At 35.2% G+C, this 23,609-nt stretch overlaps 1 protein-coding gene across 5 annotated transcripts in view; it reads left to right on the top strand.

Annotated features, from left to right (window-relative positions):
• Positions 1 to 23,609, top strand: part of CSRNP3 (cysteine and serine rich nuclear protein 3) — a 186,196-nt gene that overhangs the window by 86,808 nt on the left and 75,779 nt on the right. The window contains exon 1 of one of the 5 annotated variants that reach the window (XM_070422837.1): positions 12,979 to 13,187. The exons of 3 other annotated variants lie outside the window; for them this stretch is intronic. The gene's annotated coding sequence lies outside the window, so the exon portion shown is untranslated. Of the gene's footprint in view, positions 1 to 12,978; positions 13,188 to 14,963; positions 15,035 to 23,609 lie in introns of those variants that run through there. One more of the 5 variants, XM_070422836.1, reaches the window with a different exon arrangement.

Genomic DNA, 23,609 nt, shown 5'->3' with positions numbered 1-23,609 from the left:
CTCTCTCTTGTTTAAATTTAATGCCAATATTTATAAAATTACTTCAATACAGCCTACATTATAATCTCTTTTGTCCTAGGAAATTCTCCACAACTACACTGAAATATTACTATTTTCTACAGCAGCCTATGTCCTATGCTAAAGCGGAAAGAATAGACAAATATGATGGACAAAAACTTAGAAAAGAATTTCTACTTTGTAAACCCCTTTTCTTTCAGGTCCATCTGTTGTAGGTTTATCGGTGGGGGGAAAAGGTTCACATTATCAATCAATGTCTCAATAAGCATGTCTTATGCTAATGACTGTTAAAGTCCAGTGAAATTAATGCTGGCTGAATATAAATAAAAAGCTCTTCTATGTGTAATATTAACACATGGACATTTTAGTCTATATTTACCCAGTTTTGTTTAACACATGCCATTAATTGACAGGAAGCTTCTGTTGATAGAAAGAGTATTTGTAGAATGGCTTGCATATTAGCAGATGTGCTGATCCAAAATGTGAAAATGCCTGTGAAGGCCTATTAGTGAAGCCTGAACACAATTCTCCTGGATGTGCAAGTGTCTGTTCTCTAAAAGAAATCTACCTGTGACTTCACAGGGACTGTTAGATAATTGAATACTACATGCAAAATCACAGGGACTGTGCTTGAACGTGAAACAGTTAAAGCACATATTTTCTATATTTGAAAGAAAAGGAGGAAAGGGGGGAAAATGTTGTCAAAGACAGTAGTAATGGTGATTGGTGCTTGAGAAAAAGGCCCAAGAAGTTTTATAAGTTGGAGGAATTTTTAACAAGACTGAAAATGTGTTACTCGTTGTGGAACAGAGAAAATTTCAAGATACCTGTCTGGTCCAATTCTCATAACCCTGTTGTGAGGGGTGGGTGGACGAAGGGTGTTCAGTGCCGCTAGCTTTTCATCTGTTTGTTATTTGGACAAGCTCAAAAAGTACAAGCTGGAAGCAGTGTCAAACAATAACCCTGTCTTCTGAATAGCAATCTACATGTTACCATTATCGAACATTCTAAAGACACTGTCGAAAGCTTGTGTCACTTTACGTCTATATTCTAAAAAACACTTTCTCAAGAACTTGTTCAACAACATTGAGCATCTCTCATTGTATCCTTGTCGTAGCCTTTAAGGATATAAATATGAATAAGGTAGAGGCTTTATGTGTGTGATCTCAGCTTACTGGTATCTTTCTAGAAATGCCAACACCTTAATACCATTTGATGTATAATGTATAGTAGAGTAATAAACAAAAAAACATGGAAGAGAGAGAAAGGAATGACCTTTTCCTGCCCATGTGTAAAGGATATGAAGATAGGCTTTAAAGTGGGGAGGAGGAAATTTTGAGCTGAGACTTAACTAGGGAGCAAGCGTTTACTTGATGAAGGGAAGAAGTGATTGTAAGAAATCAGAAAACCATCTTACAGTTAATACTGTGTTATGGATAGAGAATGGGCTTCTATTCCAGTCTCTCCTATTTCTAGTCAAGGATTTATTGGTCAACACATATTGAAAGTTGCCCTCAAATTGTTGCCTAAGAAACGCTCTCCAGCTATGTTGTGTTTGGTTCTTTTCCAGTATACAATTAATAACGCGAACAAAACTCACTGTAGTGTGTTTAGGTTCAGAAGTCTTCAACATCATGTCTCTCTGGAATAGCAAGAAAGCAAGAGTTCAACAGCTGGGTGCGTGCATCGCAGCACCCTCCAGCAAAGGAAGACTTAGTATGAAGACACTAATATTTTCCCAATTAGATGCTTTCACCTCAGGGTTTTCTGCTGTTAAATTTCAGCTGGGACTATATAATGTCTGGCTCCTGGGTTGTTGTTCTTTTAATTCTCAAGTTCTTCCCCCAATTTTAACATGTATTACATTCCTCTAGTGTTCTCACAAATTTTTTTTTTTTTTGGTAAAAATACAATCTCTGTCCTCCAGGCAAGCAAAATAATTAATGGTAATGTAGGACTCAGCAGCTGGGTCAGAGTAGTATTGCTTACTGACACCTTATTGTGCCACATCCAATCACCCTTTTTGGTCCACTGCCATTTAGAGAAAGAATGAGAATATATAGAATCTCCTTTTAGTACCTCGGAAGCGAATTAGAAGAACATCATAGTGTGTGGTTGCTTGAAAAAAAAGGTTGAAAAGGTGTCTGTTCATCAATCAAAAGCAAACATGTCTTTAGGGAGCCTGGCTCCAAGCAATAAATCCAGCTGAAGGGTGGCGTGTGGAGGCAGAGTTCAACTTCTTTGATTTCTAAAAGCTTGAGCTCACAGCAGTTGAAATTATTTAAATAATATTCTTATTTTTAAATGCCAGTCAGACTGTCACTTAGGCATATATATATATATATATATATATATATATATATACACACATATCTATCTATATATATATTAGTAACAGGAAACAGAACACTTGCAAAATGTATAAAAATCCAAAGTCAAAAGTCAAAATCACCTATTACTTAATGTCTAAGAGATGATGATCTTAATAATTTTAAATATATTTAAAATATTGAGATCGCAATGTGTATGTTGCTTTATACTCACACATAATCCCTTATTTCCTTTAGTTCCTTTCCAGTCTTCTTCTGTACATATTAGTTGTAATTATATTGTTTATATTTTTGGTGAAGTTTCTCACTAATTTTGTGAACATTTTTATTGTTTTAATACACTTGTAATGATTCTGATTGTAATGGCTGTCTGATAGTCCACCACACTGATAAATATATTAAATATATTTGGGTGATTTTAAGTTTTAATTATTTTAAGTGTGGTTCCTGAAATACCTTTGCATTTAAAGGCCTCATTCTTTTCGTAGTCTATTAAACCATAAATTTATTGCTGCTACCTAATTCCACAATAGCCATAGAATATAGTAAATTAGAGTAATGAGGAAATAGAGTAATGTAGCCATGGTTTCCTAGGTAAAAAAAAAAAAAAATACTGTATAAATAAAATGTAACAAACACATGTAGACAATGTTAAAGTCACTTCACTGTGAATGGCTGGGAAACAGTAGTAATATAAGGTCCATTTTTTCTCTCAGCCATCTTGACTGCACATTCCATGGATAACTATCAGTATGTAAAGAGGCAAAGATCCAAAGCATGCTATGGCCTCCAAAGAGTAGCAATTGCTGTAGTATTCACAATTGTCAGCTAAAGTTATTAAGGGTCATAATATTTCGATAAAATGTTTGCACTTCTCTCTATTCTTAATTCCATATGGTTTGCTATTCACATAAGAAATTCTTAGAATATTTATTTTTTTTAATTTTTTTTATTAAATCTTTATTGTTCAGATTATTACATTTGTTCCTCTTTTTTCCCCCCATAACTCCCCTCCTTCCAGCTCCCACCCCACCCTCCGCCCTCACTCCCCACCCACTGTCCTCATCCATAGGTGCACAATTTTTGTCCAGTCTCTTCCCGCATCCCTCACAGCCCTTTCCCCCCCAAGAATAGTCAGTCCATTCCCTTTCTATGTCCCTGATTCATTATAATCACCAGTTCATACTGTTCATCAGATTATTTATTCACTTGATTCTTAGATTCACTTGTTGATAGATGTGTATTTGTTGTTCATAATTTGTATCTTTACCTTTTTCTTCTTCCTCTTCTTACAGGATACCTTTCAGCATTTCATATAATACTGGTTTAGTGGTGATGAACTCCTTTAGCTTTTCCTTATCTGTGAAGCTCTTTATCTGACCTTCAATTCTGAATTATAGCTTTGCTGGATAAAGTAATCTTGGTTGTAGGTTCTTGGTATTCATCACTTTGAATATTTCTTGCCACTCCCTTCTGGCCTGCAAAGTTTCTGTTGAGAAATCAGCTGACAGTCGTATGGGTACTCCCTTGTAGGTAACTGAGTTTCTTTCTCTTGCTGCTTTTAAGATTCTCTCTTTGTCTTTTGCTCTTGGCATTTTAATTATGATGTGTCTTGGTGTGGTCCTCTTTGGATTCCTTTTGTTTGGGGTTCTTTGCGCTTCCTGGACTTGTAAGTCTATTTCTTTCACCAGGTGGGGGAAGTTTTCTGTCATTATTTCTTCAAATAGGTTTTCAATATCTTGCTGTCTCTCATCTTCTGGTACCCCTATAATTCTGATGTTGGTACGTTTGAAGCTGTCCCAGAGGCTCCTTACACTATCTTCGTATTTTTGGGTTCTTTTTTCATTTTGCTTTTCCGGTTGGGTGTTTCTCGCTTCTTCGCATTTCGAATCTTTGACTTGATTCTTGCCCTCCTCTGGTCTGCTGTTGGGAGTCTGTATAATATTCTTTATTTCAGTCAGTGTATGCTTACTTTCTAGATGGTCCTTTATCACACCATCGAGGGTCTCATTAGATTTCCTGTACATCTCATCAAGTTTATCAACAGACTCTAGAAGCCTCTTGAGAGACCTCAAAAGTGTGGTTCTGAACTCAATATCCTCCCTTGATAGTTTTGTCCTGTTTCTTTGTCTCTGCATTTTTTACGCTTTCTTGGTACACCCCCTAGCAGTCTTGTTGTAGTTAAGCCTTGATTGTTGTAGTTAATACTAGAGGGATTTGACCTCCAGGCCAACTGGCTGTGTTAATCAGCTGTGTCTGCAGTGGAAGAACTTGTGTCCTCTAGGGAGGTGCTAATCTAGCCTTTGCCTGAGGCTATCTGGCAAATGCCTCTGTGCAGGGCTTGGGCGGGGTGGGTCCCACGGGATCAACAGGGCGGAGGAGGGAGCAGTTATGGCTGCTCTCAGTCTGTCCCCAGGGGCTCTGCCTCTCTGTCCCAGCAACAGCTGCAAACCTCGGAGGGACCGTAGCCAGACAGTCCTGCTTCTCCCGTTTGAGTCTGGGTCCCTAGAGACTCGCCCGGATCTGGAGCTCAGAGTCTGAGGCTCCCTCCGGATTGAAACAACCGCACTCTCAGCCACCAGCCCTCGCCTCGTGCACTCCGCACCTTAGTATTTTACTTCAGCACTGCGCCTCCTCTGATTCTCGGTTCCTCCTAGTTGTAGAACTTCCACTCAGCCAGCCTTCCTGTGGTTCTGGATGATGTCCGTTTTGTCTTTTAGTTGTATTTTTGAAGTGGTTGTTCGAGGCAGCAAACTCCGGCGTTAACCTATGCCGCCATCTTGGTTTCTCTCTTAGAATATTTAGATAGAGTTTATTGAGACTGTGATAAAAACTAGTTTTTACTAGTCGATTTACAAGACTAAGGGCTTTTCTTCAATGGAATGTTGATATTCTAAACTAAAGCAGGTGTAACTACCTGACCACCTGAATTAAATAGCACCACATTCTTATATGAAGGAACACATATGTACTATAATCATATGTGTACATAATGATCATATCATTGTAATAACAATGTAAAATTTCCTTCCTTCTGTAGGTAAAAATTAGAACCCAACATGCTTGGATCATGGTTTCATGTAATAGTGCTCTTTGATAAAAATAGACATGAATAATGAATACTAAATAGGAAGCTGACTACATGAACAAGAAAGAAAATGCATGCCTCATTTCAAAGAAGCCAGTCACTAGCATTAGAATCAAGCCATGAGACTAAGCTCATTAAAACATTTGCCTAAAGGAGAAATCAAATTTATTTCTTGTATTTCTTCATGTTGTATGACTCAGATAAAGCATGGAGGTGGATTTTGTGATCTGGATCATGATTTTAGTCTGCATAGAACACTTTCATATAATTTTCATATCTGAGTATCACAATTAACTTCAATTGATAGTATTCCTGATTTGAAACTTTATTGTGAAAAAGGTAGTCACTCTTTGTTCTTTCTTAACCTTTAATCAGGTCACTGAGAGAAATTCTATACTTAATCTTAAAAGTAGCTTTTATGAAGGGAATTGTGTATCTGCATACAGATTTTGACTATAAGCTCCTCTACCAGGCATTGAATATTCAGACGACAAGATGGCATCCTTGTATTCTTAGAATCTTATACTCTTACCTGGTGTATGGTAGGCATTCAATATTTACCATTGAATGGTTCCATATCTAAGCTTCCTCTTGTATTTCTAACTTTTGTTAATGGTATCATCTATGCTGTCTCCCAAATTAAAAATCCTAGATTCAGGGTTTTTTCTCACTCTCGGGCTAAGTACCTGTTGATTCATTTCCTCAGTATCTTTCTTTTCTATCCCCATTCAGATCTTTATAACTTTTTTTCTGGGATATTTCAACGGTTTTCTTTGGTCTCCCTTCTTGGTCTTCCCTCCAACTCATTCTCCAGAGTTACCTAATAAAACACAGTTATAATCAAATCACTTAAACACCTGCAATGAGTACAAACTGACTCATACAAATGCATAATTTCACTAACATTAAAAAATCTCACCATTTCCACAGTGAAATTTTCATTTCCTACACACATACATTAGTCAAGCTTCACAATCTGTACACATGCCAACTCTTCTGCTAAAATAGTTTTCTCCTTTTCCACAAAAGAACGCCTATACATCCCTTAAGATTTATTTTCCACTTCTGTGAAGTCCACCATGACTACCTTAGATAATATGCTGCCAGTAGAGCTACCCTGCATTAAAGCCATAGTACCTAAGTTTGGATATTGACTATTGTTGAGAAATCACTTAACTAATTTGTCCCTCAGTAGTCTCATCTATGAAATGGAGATGGTGAAAGTAGCTACCTCATATGCTTGTTGCTGTGGTTATATGAGTTAATTAATACATGTAAAACACTTCAGTCTTACTAAGTGTTTGATAACTATTTTCTATTTTTATATAACACTAGAGGCCCGGTGCTCAAAATTGGTGCACTGGTGTGTGTGTGGGGGGGGGGGGGGGGACAGGGGAGTGCCGGGTGCAGGGGGGGTCCCTCAGCCCTGCCTGAGCCCTCTCACAGTCCAGGAGCCCTCGGGGGATGTCTGACTGACAGCTTAGGCCTGCTCCTGCTGCGAAGGCAGGAGAGGCTCCCATCACCACTGCTGCGCTCGCCAGCCATGAGCCTGGCTTCTGGCTGAGCTGCGCTCCCCCTGTGGGGATGCACTGACCACCAGGGGGAAGCTCTTGGGTTGAGTGTCTGCCACCTGGTGGTCAGTGCACATCATAGCAACTGGTCATTCAGCAGTTTGGTTGATTTGCATATTAGCCATTTATTATATAGGATTATTCACTCCTGTCTTTATGTTCTTCTATATTCTTATCTCAATCTATTGTGCTGAGATAAGCATAGATCTTCTTATATCTGTCTCTCCTTCTTGGTGGGGAGCCACTTAGCTTGCAGACTGACTTATTCACCTCTTTAACCTATAAGAACACTGAAGCAGTTCTGAACACATGTACTCAGTGAGTGTAAAATGAATAAACGCATGAGTGAATAAATGAATAAACTTAGACTGTTTCTGTATGTCTCTGTTATACAAATCAAAGTAGATTCAATATATTAGCCAAGTATTTGTGGACTGTGGCTGGTGAAATAAAATATAGGAAACTCTTTCTTGTGCTTTGTGTCTCATAGGCCTTTCAATTATGGTGCAATATTCTCATTCACATGGAAAAGCCACTGGTTCTATTAAATTACTATATTATTATTATTATTATTACTTATTATTATTATTGCCTGTTCAGTTCATGTTTTTTGCATATGCTATTTGACTCCATATTTTTGTCCCAGGTTAGAAAGCTAATTTGGATAAGAAGAAATCATTATAAATCAACTTTCATGGTCACTAAGAAATAAATGTATTCTTTGTGTTCTCAGAGGGGAGGCCTGCTTCATTTACTCTTTTCTCTTGATCGATGCTGTTTTCTAATGCCTTTGTGGTGATAAAGAGGCTGAAAGGTGGTGGGAAAATCTGGGTACTTTCCTTTCTGGGTCACTTTCCTTTCTTTACAGCCATGTGCAGATCGTGTTTGTACATATTGTGTTTGCATTATCTGTGTTGTTGTTTTTTATCTTTGTAGAGAGAGGACATAATTGTCTTTCTCCTACATTTTTCCTACTGAAATAAGATAACAAAGAAATAGAAATACTCTCCTCTATGTACTTTATTTGAGGAAGGTCCTGTTGTTTAGTCTTTCACAGTCTCCCAAACACAACAATATTTGATATCAATAATTTTTCAGAATATTTGAAAGTTGATAATAAAAATCAAAATACCTGTGAACTTACTAAAACTGTCTAATAAAACTAGTTTAATGCTCTCTACTTGTCATATATAATTGGTAAGTGAATCACAGAATCATTGACTTTTGAAGTTATAACAGATCACAGACCTGTTTATCAAACCACATTTAAATTCTTTCTTTCTTTATGACAGATTCCTTTCTCCTCAATCCTGTCACTGCCTTGAATTCAATCCCTCCTATTTCTTCCCATCTCCTCTTCATCAGACTCTCTGCTGCTGCCTCAGGGCTCCACTGGTCTTGTCGCTCCTCAGCTGTCATGGTTGTCTTTAATCATCGCTTTGACCACTCCTCTTTTCTTATCCTTTGGTGACTTCCTAAAGTCTTATATGTTGCAAAAATCTCCTCACCTCAGGCTTCAGAGCACTTCAAGGAGAACCACACATCTTTGTTTCTCCTTCACCAACCCAATACATGCCTAAATCTCCTGTCACCCAAATTTCCTCAGTTTCTCTCATTAGTTAGTAAAGCTCGTGCCCTTGATTCTGAGCTTTTCCCAAAGTATCATTTTGCAATTGGGAATCCCCTTTTCTCCCAGCTAATTATGCACACTCTTAACTATTCATTCAGAGACTCCATTGCTGCAATAGTTTTCTCAGATAATCCTTCTTTACTTTGGACACTGCCTAAATTATTTTGCATCTCTTTTTCAACCTCCGAAGGTGTATTTTCTTTTAATTCACTCATTAAATAATATTCAGAGATTTCACTGAATCTGCATATAAGACTGTCCTTTCATGTACTTTTAGGTTTATTGTATTGTCTCTGTCATACACATGTAAATATTTTCCAGTTATCAATTGCTTAGTAACTACCACAACAATGAGTGGCTTAAGACAGCAACTGTTTTACTGTAATACATTCTATAGGACAAGAATTTGAGAAAAGCTCAACTAAGCGATTCTTCTTCCCATAGTGACAGCCAGGATTACTTCATGGTGTCCACTTGGTGAATGGGTAGGTTTGGAGGGTTCAAGGTGGCTTTACCAATATGTGAGGCATCGGGAATGGCTATAACACTGGACCCAGTTGGGACTGTTGACTGGAATGCCTATATGTGGCTTCCCCATGGTAGTTTTAGAGTGGATAATCCTCTGATGTGGCAGCTCCAGGCTTCTGGAGAGAGCATTACAAGAGGCTCAGGTAGAAGCTACAAAGTTTCTTAGGACCTAGTCTTGGAATTTCTAGAACATTACTTCTACAGCCTCTATTGGTTAAGCAAATTATTAAGTCTAGGTTCAAATAAAGGTGAGGGAAAGTAGATTCAACTTTTTCATGAGAAGGATAGCATAAAATTAGCAGCCATCCTGGTATATATATTTAAAATTTTTATATGTATATATGATTTTTAATATATGATTTTTATAATAATTTCCTGATTTTAGGAAACAATATTGAAAATAAAGAAACTGTAATTGATTGTACATAAAATGCATGTTAAGTCAATAAAATATTCAAACTTTTAAAACATGTCCCTACTTTTACCACCCTCTCATAACATTCTCAACAATTTTTTTTTAGCTAGATAGACTGTAATCTTCTTGGAAACAGTATATATTTCATTTTTATATCCCTAGCAACTGTCTTGGAGCTTGGTACATGGCAACTTCTCAGTAAATATTTATTGAATTGAATTAGTCCTAGATTTTGAGGCTGTCATGGCCAACTTACTGACTTCTACGAATATGTTGTAAGGTAGAATGATATGTAGAGAGAAAATCCAGCCTGATCAAGGGTAAATCCAATAGGAGGTACTAGCACATATGCCAATTAATATAGTTCCAGGAAACACAGGTCATGGTATCAGTAAATCTTCTTCGTCTTCCTTCATGCAATAGAATGTTCAAGGGATTATCTATTGAGCATATCTATGCCTAAATTACTACATGAGCTAAATAACAAACATTTTATATTCTGACAAGTGTTTGTTATTTTGTAGAAAAGGGGAGCAAACAAAATGATTCTATTATGGATCTTTGTCATTAGAGGAAAAATAAGCTAATAGAATCAACAGTAGGAATCAAAATATCTTTTGTTCAATTCACAACTTTTAACATAACAAAGTAAATTAAAATAGCCTTTTAATCTTGGCTGAAATTTGCTTTTTAAGCTGTGATCTTGTGTTTCTCTGTTAATTTCAAATTTAAAGAACTCTTGGCTGATGAAACTGTTATATAAGCACAGGCACTGTTGTTCAATGTGTAATGTTAGAATCAGAAACTCTGCTGCAATTCTCTTGGAAGGATGGCTATATTTTGTAATTTGTTTTAATCCTGAAGCAATTTCATGAGATATGTCTTAAATGACTAAGTTTATTTCTATTTTTTTCTGTATGTATTAAGGAAAAAAAATCAATTTTTGTTTCCAGAAGTCCTAATTATTATATCAGTTTGTCTCTGCTATTAGGATAATGCACTTAAAATTATTTTAAACAATCATTAGGATTTACATAATTTCTTCTCATTTTACTAATATTACTGGCAATGCTTGGTTAAAGCCAATTTAAAGAACTGAAATTAAAAAAATATATATAGTGCTATATATTTCCATGACATGCTTTCCAAAGACTTTTCTGTTCCAGTTTTGCTGACTTGAAAACTAAGGCATAAGATGCTAGAATAACTCACCAAGGTCATTTAAACAACAGTAGACCTGGGAAGATTATTACTATTTCATGATCATTCTGTCTCTTCCTAATTTCTCTAGTTCTCTTGTCCGCCTTTAAATACCTTTTTCAACATTAATGAACTTAATAGGCTCTTACATTTACTACATTAAATTTGTAGTCTATAGTCTTTTCAATGTAGATTCACTATTTTACTGAAAATTTGTTTTAATTGCTAGCTATTTCTGTATTCTTTGTATTTATAGTCTTTTCTCATTGTAAATTATTTCTTTACATGCATTCATACAAACTCCAAATATATGTGGTTTTTATTTCCAATTTTATACTCCTGGCCCCTCCTTCTCCCTAGAATTTGGAAGTAACTTAGTTTTCTGCTGATTCTTTTCTTCCATTTGGCAACCATTTTATTTCATTGTTTTTGAAGTGATGCAGTAAGAGAAAAAATGGCTGCCTTTTGTTTATTTCCTTGTACATTAACATGATGACATCATCAAAGATATTAGCTAGAATGTACATATCTTTAAAAACCCAGAGGTGCACAGTAAGTCAGAAACAGTCTGGTCTTTTGTGTTTCAATGCCCCAAGGTTTTGTAGCTTTGTCGTAGCTTTTGATGCAGAGGGTAAAATGAACCTGGACATGTGGGAACAAATACATTAACATTGTGGCATTTAAAACATATCTGAATATGTTTCAGTGTTAAGAACAAACCACCAAAAAGCATTTACTTAAGTTATGAAACATTCTAAATCAATATCTAACCCTGCAAAAAATTTTGTAAAGAATGATATTAAATCATTGTATTTAGAGACTGGACTTTTTAGCCATTCTTGCCTATTCTGGCTTAAAATTATTTTTAAAATCTTCAATTGTTATAAATATTTCCAAAAATAATTTGTTATTGGAAGGCTAACGCAGGTATATAAATTTGCTGTTTTTGAAATTATTGAATTATTTACAACCACTATTAAAATGTACTGTATATGTAACTATACAGAATATTTGTTTTTTGATCTTCATTTATGGTGCTTCTGACTTTTCTTTGTGTGTTCTTTGTTGCATTTTGCATTATTTGTCATAAGATTTCCATTGGGATTAACAAGCAACAAGCTTTCAATTACCAATTCAATTTAGATAAATTATTAAAAATGTAAGAAATATTTTTAAAACTAAATTCCAATAGCTAATTTTATTTTTAATTTGGAAAACCACAATCCTTTTTCAAATTTTGAGAAATAATTTTAGGTATCTATTTTTTAAAATATTTTAGAAAGGTAGTCTGATTATACACATACATGTTTGTGTGTATCTATATATTAATTTAATATCTACATAGCAGAAAATCCCTGTATATGTTGAGTAGTCAGCTCTGAAACTACTTGTTAACATTGAAATCAGATAAGGTAAACCATATGCTTTACTGAGGTAAGCTGTCTAAAATAAGTTACTGCGATTTTAAGAATTAATATGAACCACATGTTCTTTAGATCTTTAAATTGAAATCTTCATTGTTCTTTTAAGTCAGCTGTTCTAAGGATGTGTCATCTTTTGAGAAGATAAATTAATCATCTGCCTCATTTATATACATCAATAAAAGAGATTCACCCTTTCATCTACTTTGTCAAAAGTAATTAGAAGATCTCTATTTTTATTCATATATAGTATCTATTAGTGACTGAGATTTTCATAGAGGAGATTTTGAGGGAAATGGACACTTATCCTTTTGAAAATAATCTCTGCCAAGGAAAAAAAACACCAGCAATCTAACGGTTAAAACATACTGTCAAATCATTCAGTTGAGCAAGGCTCTTTAATAACATTTGTACAAAAGTACTTTCAGAAAGCAGGAGGTAGGAAACAGCTTTTTGCTAGTTCCCCTTCCTTAAATAATTATTCAGCCTCTTATTAAAATAAAATCTAGTTAACTTCTTTTGAATGCTGGCTCAAACGTTTTCTATCATGAAAAAAATCTTGTAAAGGGATTTCCATAAGTTGTGTTGCATTAATGACTTAGAGCAGCTTCATCGTCTGTTATTCCTTCCTCCTAGCAGACCTCAGCTGATAAAAATATCCATAGACACAGTGAAGTCAGTGGCATGCCTGGCTTTCTCAGACAAAACTCCCATGTGATCACATATAGGCAGCCTCAGTGAGGCTGATGCCGTGCAGCTAGCAGTAGGTAATGAGTCTTTGTGCAGAGTGAAGCTCTTGTCGCTGAACAATAAAGCATACGGTACCAGCAATAAAACACAGGGCTGGCAAATTTAAGAAGATTCCGCTGAACCAGGAAGAACAGTGCCTTTGGTGATGCTGACACATATTATAAAATGATAATCAATTTCTTTGGGATTCTAATGAATAGAGACTGCAAGGACTAAGACTACAGCTATTTGAACAGGTCAGTGATTTTCTAAATTACTCCAGCACTTCCTTGTGTTTGATTGGATTTAAATTAGAATGGGCTGATGTGTGCTTTGCCCTAAACAAAAACTTTGCAAGATATTTGCAGTGTGTCATATGAAGGATGCACTTGAATTGACCCAATATGATTAAATTGTTGATATAGTCAGATGGGATAGAGAAATGTTTATATGATTATAGTAAACTGAAAAGTTATTTATCCTTTTTAAAAAATTTATGGGTAAGAGAAAAATTCCTCCAATAATTTCTAATCTCTTATATATGCAGGAATAATATAAAGCAGAGTACTACTAATAAATAGCTCAAATTAAAAGCTTAAATTTATTTTTCCAGTATTAAAAATATTATATTGAAATACTTTACACGTCTTATTAATTGGATGAAATATCATTCAGAATTCATTAATGTCTTTCGGCATACTGCAAGAGGAAGGTTTGGAATATTTAATTATTTCAATAAAAATGTTTTAAATAAGAATTTTGAAATGTTAGTAACGCTATCAGAACAATATTTTATATTCAAATATAGCAATATATTATATATCTATATTATTCTCTTGTGTGCCTTTTATTTTTCATGTTATATTTCCTTTGACAAATGGGAAATCTTATTGCATAAAACCTTTTATTTCATAGATATTATTCACTCACTAATGGAAAAAACAAATTAGCTTAATTGTAAAAAGAATAGATTAATTATGTAATGATGCATAATTCTATTGGCTCACCATTTAAAAAAGATGTGCCTTCATGTGTATTTATAAAAATATGTACACACATGACCTTCTGTATCTAGAAAATAATCACTTCCTAGGTTTATGAGCAATAGAGAAGTTTGTGTTTTAAATAGATTGCTGTGTGTAGGAAGACAGGGGAAGAAATAACTCTAACAAATAATAGCACAACACTGAACATCTTTGCCAAAGACAAGCATTACTGCTACATGAACCTTTAGATTGAAACACATAGTTTAACTTTGCTCTACATTTTCACTGCGGTATTATTTTAAAGACAGCCCGGCATCTAAATCCTTTATAATTAATTTCTTGGACACCATTTAGGATGATTGTCTTCAAGACACTGGGGCACATTTAATATTTTATGGAATTATTCTGGTGACATGATGTATTTGTATAATGACTAAAATAAATGTATGCCTGCAAAATGCTGTTTAAACCCACAACCAAAAGAAATACCCAATGTCTCTTGATTATGTGTGCAATGCTATGTATTCCAGTGGGGGGAAAAATCAGCTATGTTTCAAAAACAAGGGAAGTCAATGAAAAATTTAAATTGGCCTTCCACATGTATTTCAATGAAGTATTTGACTTATGTGGGTTTCCTTAGTTACCATAGTTGATGTGACACCTTCTTTTGGTGGGGAGCAGGGAAAAGCAGGGCTCTAAAACAGAGTCAAAAAACACTTATCCATTAATAGACCTGGGGGTCTGTGATGCTGCCAGCCCGGGGAAGTCCCTGCCCACTGCCCCTCGCCCGCTGCAGCCCTCCCGCGGGTGATTCAGGTATTCTGGCAGAGCTGCAGCTCCCAGCCCTTACCCAGCATTCCGTTTCAGCCGCTGGAGGACTGCCCGAGCCTTATGCAAATGAGCCAGCTCGGAGGCTTTGACTGCAGAAGCGGGGGGTGGGGGGTGGGGGGAGTTCAAAGGTCACAGGGCTGGTGGAGAGCTGGATCGGTCGCCTGAAAAAAAAAAAAATGCACTGGGCTGCTCTGCAGCAGTGTTTTGCAGCAGTTAAATGAAGTGTGCTTTATTTCTCAGAGCGAAGATTTTACAGCGTGTGCCGTAGTCTTTTAAAGTGCACGCAGGTACGGTGACAGATTTCCTGATGCGCCTGATTTTATTTCTGTGGAAGACACTGCATGAGGATTGGCTATTTTCATTCATTGCGGAGATTAGCAGTGCCTTCTCCCTCGAAGGGTTCCCTTAACTAGTTTATTCTTTAGATATTGATGTTTTCTGGATTTGAAACAGGGGTGTTTTGTTCAAATGGAATAATTTCATGGGAGAAAAGATTGGGTTTGGGCGTTAAATAATTACATTTGGGGGGAAAGTTTTTGATTGCAGAGAGATACCTGGGTTGAAACATCTAGGACTTACAACTTTAGAGGATTTTCACACTTGTAAGAAATGTATTTTCAGGAAGAACTGGGTTCCTAGCCTCCTGTTCTTGTGAGGTATCTGGAATTAAATAACTGAGCTCTTTTGTTCCTATCCCAGACCACATCGTGACAGTTTTAATAAGTTATATTTTCATTTCATTTTAGGAGAGGGTGTCAGTTTTGAGAGTCTTTATTCTACATCTTATTCTACATAAACGCCTTATCAGAGAAATAATTTCTTGTTTTGGTGTTGCATCTTTTAAGTGCCTCTCTAATTTTCCAAATTGTTATTATTTTGGGGAGGGGGCTTTTTAGACTATACTATTTTGAATTCAACATGTTTAACTTCCCATGACATTTTCTTTTAGTTAACTCGGATAGTAAAGTGATCCCCATAAATGTTACAGGCAGGACAAGTCTTCTTCTTTTTTTTTTTTTTTATGCACTAAATATCCCACTTTTGTAAAATGTGTGATTACATCATGGTAGGATCTGACCTGTGCCAAACAAACGAGTACTCACTTTTATTGTTGATATTGCTTTTTTATTTCTAAAACATATTTTAAATAAATTTAAAGCATGATTTAAAACATGTTTATCCATACCATTAAAATTTTAAAATATATCAATTCAGCAGTTACAATGTTGATGGGAAGTATTGCACCAAGTCAGCATCTGTCTACATCACAGGTTGTATGTGTATGAAAATATTTTGGAAAAATAAAGAGGCAAAATAATGTTTAGTCATGAAATTACTGTTTTATGCTTTTATATTTGCATAAGACATTTTAAAATGAATTTTATGAAGCTTACATACAAAGAGCTAGCACATGTTTAGATAAACTTAATTACTTTCTTTGCACTGAAGAGTGTTAATTTATTATAATGATTAAGACTCGGTAGTTTGGCAACGATATCTTTTATTTTAAATTAAGAAGGGGGTGTGGATGGTGGATCAAAACAGGGGGTTGATCAATTAAACAGTGAAGGGCAATTATTTCAACTGTCTATGAAATCACTTTGCTGTAGTCATGCAGGTCCAGATTCTCACCCTTTGTCACTCTATGGGGACATTATGACATTTATCCAGGATCCTGAGATTAATTTAGGAAAAGGAATCCATGTTCTGTGTGGTTTTTAAAAATGCAAAAACTGCCAATTTTTTCTAAACTTTCTCTTTTGAAACTTTCAATAATGACTGCAGCTAACGGGGATATATTTCAAATAAATTGTTTTTTTCTTATGTTGATTGCAATATCCTGTCCTCTATTTTAAATAACATATTTGTAAACAATTGTCTTATATATATATGTATATATAATTTATAATAAAATATATATACATTTTATATATCTGTATTACATTATATATGATATATTTTGTATATACCATCTATGCATGTATACATATATATATATATTTTCAAAGAATCAAAATTTTTCTAAAGGTCAATCATATTCAATTCAACAATTTGGAAAAAAAATTTAAATTTTACTTTTAACTTAAGTCTTGCCCATCCATGGGTTTTATATAATAACCACCGTGTGTGCTCTAGGCAGAGCACGGGAAGGAGGAAAGAACCAAGCTGAAATTCATTTAGATAGTTCGATATTATTAATTTTGTAAATGCAACCACTACCAGTTAGCACATTCTGAATATGGACATAAAAACAGTGTGGACAAAGAAGGAGGACCTGCAAAGATTCTTAGACAAAACATGATTATTAGAGACACATTAAGTAAAGAGAATTGTGCTTCTGTGAGCCAGGAGAGAGTTTTTTATATGTCCTGCAGTAAATTTATGGCTTTGACTACTGTGGATAATTTATGTCTCTATGCAAATTCACTCAAAACTGGGAAGTCTTTTTTGCATTTGCTGGGGCCATACTGCCATACAAATCTCAGCAGCATGTACATACTAAGTTCGTGGTCTGGATATTTAAATGTATATAAAATGTATTTGTATAAATGCACTTCAAATCAAATTTGGAAGGTAAAGCTGTAAAAACAAAGCATTGAAGCATATGCAGTTAGTGTACCAAGAAATGGTATTATATCAGACTTCAAAGGAATCATTAAGGACTTTTCAAAAATTAATGTCCTGCATTCTGATTACCAGTCTATCTCTTTCATCACTTGAAAGTGGAGACCATATTGTAAGCTTGCAAAAGAGTTTAGGGCAAACATGTTGTGCCCAGTCTAGCAGGATGGAGGAGAGTCTAAACTCTACAAATAACTGTTGTCATCTCAAACTTGAAAGCGTGTGTTTTAAGCTGTACTATCATTATATGTGTCCTTCTCTTGAACTTTTGGTGTCTATGAAATAGAAAGAATGACACATTACTTATATTAAAAAGAAAATGCTCAAGATAATTGAGTATTCAAAGCAATCACATTTATTTATTTTCACCTGGCAAAACATTGATTGCCTTTTGTATCATTTATTCTGGAATTTACATAGAATTGTATCAGTTTTATTGAAAAGTATAAGCACAAAAAAGTGTAAAATTTTTTTTACATTTTTATTTTTACTCCATATTAGTAGACACATAGCAATGCTATAATACTACTTTGTCTAGAGCAGTTGGAAAATAATCTGTGCTAAATAAACCTATTCAGATAACTAAAATGTATAATTTTAATGTCTAGGTTTTTTTAATGTTAATTGCTCTCCTGTGATTCTGCATTGCTGAACAAAATGGAAATCAGTTTAGGCTTTTCCTCATGGCATAATAATCATTATTCCCACCATTACATTGACTTAGTGCAAAAGATAAAACTGTTCTCTAACACCAAGTGGTGATGCTAGTATATGCTTTTTGTATATAATTTTTTATATTTTATATATGTACCAGGTATATACTTTTTATAATTTTACTGTTTTCTCATGTTAATATTTATTTTAATACAGTTAATAATTTCTCCTTATCTGAGAGCAACTCAAATACTAACTTTATGCACTACATTTTACATTAATTCTAAATTGCATAATGGGGAAAGGGAAAGAAATAAACATCCCTCCATTCTTCTTCTATGCACTGAACTCCTGATGCAGACACATAATTAGTATATTGAGCATAGGAACATGGAAGATAAACAAAATGCATCTGAGTTCTTATGTTCAGGATTTTGAAAAATCATGTCTGAGCTCTACATAAATTAGAAGTTGTTCTGGTTGCTACAGTAAGAATCTGTCATATTAAACCATCAACAGGAATTTGACATTATTCTGTATAATAGGGAAATGAGGAATTGCTAACAGGTATACAAAAAAAAAAAAAACACAACCCATATAGACCAAATTTTTATTTGTAGTAATTGATGTATCATTGGTGTCATATACCTATTCTTACCAATTTTGGGAGTTGTGGTCTATTTCATTGTCAGATCCTGGGGCTTTGAGATTCATCAGCTCTAACCACCATGCTAACTAAGAAGAGTTATTACTTAGACAAACCTTCAGCTCCATGTAAGCTTATTCATTTAGAAATGCATGTAGTCATGTGTGTATATGCACACAGGTGCACACACTTTAAATTCCCCCACCCCCCCAAATCACACTGAGTTATCAATCCCTATTGCTTTGAAAATTTACAAATTCAATTGTGTGAAGATAAACAAGGCATCTAATATTATACCCACTAACTAGTAGGTGTACTCATCCATTCTGAAGAACTTTGAAGATCTGAAGGAATGTTGGTTCCATGAACTTAGTGTCAAAGGTTACTCTGTAAGAATGAGAACTAGTCCAAAGTATTGGGGAAAAGCTGCTTATTCTGGACTTCTTTTGTCCAATAGCATTTTACAAAGCTGGGTTATACTGTTAGATACATTAAAACCGTATAAATTTAGGGCAACTCATGAACAACTAAAAATCCAGGAAAATATCGTATAGTGTTTTCTTAATAGGTAAGTGCTTTTATTATGTATTGGGTATGTGAGTTAACGCTATATAATGAAGTATGAAGAGGCTTAATAGGATAGCAATTAGGAACTTAGGTTCAAGTTCAAGTTGTAAACCTGTTGTCACTTCCAAGATATGGTTTGCCTCTGAACAATCCATGTGGCCTTGGACATGGTACTTAAGTCTGTAAGCCTCAATGTTTTCATATGCAAAATAATTGTGTTTATATCAAAGATTATTTTTATGAAAATGAAATGGCATAATGCATGCCTGGCACATAACAGCATTATAAACAATAGCTATTATTTTTTTAAACCATAGGAATTGGTCCCCTGGTGTTGATAAGGCAAGTTCAGCAAAAGCCTAGGGTTAGAGAATCTTGATGAAACAGCTTAGATTTGAATGGATGAGAAAGGGACATGTTTTCCAAAAATAGAAACACAGGAGGAGTTTATTGGGGGTCCTACTTAAGTAGTACTGCATAGCATGGGACACATAGAGAAGGCAGTCACCATGTAGTCACCAAGGTTCAAACTATATGTAGCTCCCTATATGCCTTTAATTTTTCCAAATGGAAGAACAATGTCCACAGACTCCTCACATATGTGGTAAAGTGTACTTTACTGAGCTCTTATTTTATATCTTTTCTTGCTTTGAAATTTTTCATCCTTGTGCTTTTGTTCTACTATTTTTCTATTTCCATGTTGACTTTGTATAATTAAGGCATTAGTCATTCATCTCTGCTCTATCTAGAGTTCCTGTCTCATCCATAGACTATGGACTTTTTGATTATAGAGAGAGCCTGGCCCAAAAAAAAATGTTTGCTGAGCCAATGCTGTTAAGAGCATAATGAGTATAATTTTACCTAATGACTTAGTGCTAATTTGTCTGAATCATGAAACAATCTCTATCTCACAGATATATTGCTATTTTTAAATTTCTCTGTATCAGAATGATGTTTAGAAATATTGCATTAATTAATTTGGTCACAAGGATTTTCAAAATGAATTTTAAAATATATTTTTAAGTTAAAATTGTTTTAATAGTAGCATACTTAGTTGTTGTTGTTTTTTTTATTAATTTACATTGGTAACAAGTTGGATAAATTAGTGGGGAGGAATGTCATGACTCTTTGCTTTTGTGAAACCCAATTTGAATGGAGAAACTTCTCTAAATAGTGGGTTTCTGACCTTTAAAAGATTATATGAGTTTGGTGTGACTTATTTCTATGTAAACCCATTTTAATCTTTGCAAGCAGAACCGACATTGAAACTTGAAAATCTAGATATCTAATCTTACTCTTTATTATTTTACTAATTGCTGCTTAATGCAATGTCAGGCAACTATGTATTGTCCTCTGCCTTAGGTAGTAAAAAATCTATACCTTGCTTAAGGTGGTGATTTAATTTAAAGAATATCCAAAGTACTGTTTTCTACTTATTCTAATTCTAAAATCTTTATTTTCTGCACAGTATTTTTGGCAGGATCCCAGTGCTTAAACGGGAATGGCCCTAAAGCTTGGCCGTATTTTATTCTGATGTCCATTTTAGAATACTTTATAAGACAAATGTTTGCAAACGTTCCTTTCCCTTCAGACCATTCTGGTGATTCTTCCAAAGGAAAAGGATATCATATCTCTTAAATAACACTTGCTAGTCTACTTTATTATTCAGTCAGAAACTTCATAAAAGACTGAAGTGAAACTTCTTAAGAGCTAAGGAGGAAAAAAATGTGTAATCTTCCAATGCTGCAGTAATAATTCTAAATTCTTCACGTCTGTGTGGTCTTTTATTCTCTTAATGTGGTAAGTCTTGCCAGTCATCCAAGGAATCAGGCTAAGTACTGTTCTTTAGTCTTAATAGCAAGCATATAAAATAAATTTTTTATTGGTACTTTTGTTGTTAGAGTGGGGAAAATAGGCTTACAACAGGCACTTGATCAATTTTCAACAGTTTTAAAAGCCTTATTATGTTCTCGGTTGACTTTCTCCACTCTTGCTAATTAAAAGAGCTTCCTGAAAGTTACTTTAGGGAAGGACTTTGGACTCCAGTCCATATGTATTTTATTACACTATGTTGCCAAATACCAACTAGTGATCAATGTTTAGAGTTAAGTAGCGTTTTTAAAAAACCAGTTCTGTCTGTTTTTAATGGATATTAATCCCCAGGGACGTAACAGAAAATTTCTTGGGGTACCCCCAGCCAGAAAGAGTCATAAAGAACCCATTTACCATTAGTAAGTAGAGTAGCCATCCATCCCTATATCAGCAGGGCATAAATTAGTTTAGCCTTTGCAATTTGTACACAGTCAGAGAAGAAGGTTGGGCATTAGAGGCACCAGGAGGCCACTGCTTTTATCATTACTCCAGGTACTTAGGACTGCATTACATCAGAACCTATTCTCATATTTTGATAAGTAGATAAATAAGAGAGGTATTCCTCTTACTTAAAATTAGGCTATTTGTTAGGATCTGATCCAAAATTAGACTCCAGATTGATGACCATTCATTCACTGAGCAAGCACTGGAGTACATAGTCAGTCCATGAAGAATCTCACAGTAAAGGGTGAAAAAATGTCACTGAACTTAGCAGTTGTGATACAGTGTAAGAAGTACTGCTAAACGCATCAAGCAGGTATTATGACTGGAGAGGGGTCACTTAACCCAGTGTGGTGCTGGACAGAGAATATTTTTTGGAGAAAGTTTGGTCAGTCAGGCCTCTTGGGCAAATTATCTAGATTTCTGAAACTTCCATTTCTTTGTAAAAACTACCTTATAGGATTTGGGAAAAGATGACAGAGAATAGGTACAAAGTATCTGGCCCTGATGGGTACTCACTAAAGGCTGACTATATTATTATAAATGGAACGAGGAACCTAAACTATGTTTTAGGAAAGACAGACACTGTTTTGAGGAAAACGTACTCAACCTAGAACCATTCTAGTCAAGCCTTCACCAAGCCACAGAGGCATTTAGGGCAGCCAAGTGAGCACTGAAGAAAGAAACCCTTAAACATGGTTGGGATGTCCCCATAAGATGCAGTAAGACCCTTTGGCACACATGGCAGAAGAAACTGAGGGAGCCAGAAAGAAGCCTTCCCTAGGAAGTGGGTAAACCTGGTAGTAAAGGGAACAGGAGGCAACAGATGTCCAAACTTCTGTCGTGCTTTGAACTAACGAGTCACAATGAATCATTTCTCCAAGTTCTGGATAGCCACCCAAGCTGGGGCAGTGGTACAAGTCACCAGAGCAGAGGTTATAAACTGAGAGGATATGGATAGATGGCATGCATTTGTGCTTTTCTGCACTTTTTTTTCTGGAGAAAACATTCAGTTTTTGAAATATATTTTTATTGATTTCAGAGAGGGAGAGAGAGGTGGGGAGAGAGAGAAACATCAATGATGAGAGAGAATCATTGACTGGCTGCCTCCTGCATGATCCACACTGGGGATCGAACCCACAACCTGGGCATGTGCCCTGGACCAGAATTGAACCAGGGACCCTTCAGACCGCAGGCTGACTCTCTATTCACTGAGCCAAACCAGTTAGGGCAAAACATTCATTTCTTTCATTAAATTCTCCAACTACAAATCATCAAGGTGCAAAATAATGAAATTCTAAGCACAAAAATTCAGAACTTTAACTCAAGGTCACAGGCAACTCCAGCACAAGGAACACATACATAATTGGGGAACCCTACAATTATTTCTCAAATAAAAATGCTCATTAGGTACGAGTGCTCCTAGGGTTCTTGGCTTAAGCGGACACCTGGACAAGAGAAGTGTATTTGGCCAACTTGTGCTTTGCTTCTCACATTGGCAAGCGACCAGCAGCATTTTTCACATTGGTGGTTCCCCATTGAAACACCTTGCGGGATTTTACTTTGTGAAATCATTGCCAAATCTTTATCCTCTTGGTGGCAATTATGTTAATTTCTTGCCCAATGGGTTCTAGTAAAAATGGCCCTAGTATTGTGGAAAAATATATCTTTTTGTTGTTTAGAAAAATGCATAAGCATTCTGAGAATGTGTGAACTCATAAGTGTTCGAGGCATTAAAATCTAATGCCAACTTCTTAAAATAATGGTTATCTTATTTTAGCAGGGGCTACATCTTATAGTCAGTGTTTGATAATAGTGTAAGGTCAGTAATAGTGTCAGTATTAGGGGAGAACATCACCAATTACTTAAAATCATGGTTTAGAAAAATTAAGGATGAAAGGATTTAATACAAACTAACTTAGGTAAAATTGTATCCTGATACTTAGGGATACATCTGGATAACTAAAGATATCATACCAAAGAATAAAAATAGCACTTTTTTTTTTAGCTGAGCTCTCCTTTCTTAAATATTAGAATAAAACCTATACACCATTGATTGA

Source organism: Myotis yumanensis, unplaced genomic scaffold (assembly GCF_028538775.1).
Source record: "Myotis yumanensis isolate MYYU_CA2020_CCGP unplaced genomic scaffold, mMyoYum1.0.hap1 SCAF_8, whole genome shotgun sequence".
NCBI lineage: Eukaryota > Metazoa > Chordata > Mammalia > Chiroptera > Vespertilionidae > Myotis > Myotis yumanensis.
Note: the sequence above shows the minus strand (reverse complement) of the source record. Positions and strands in the feature narration are given on the sequence as shown.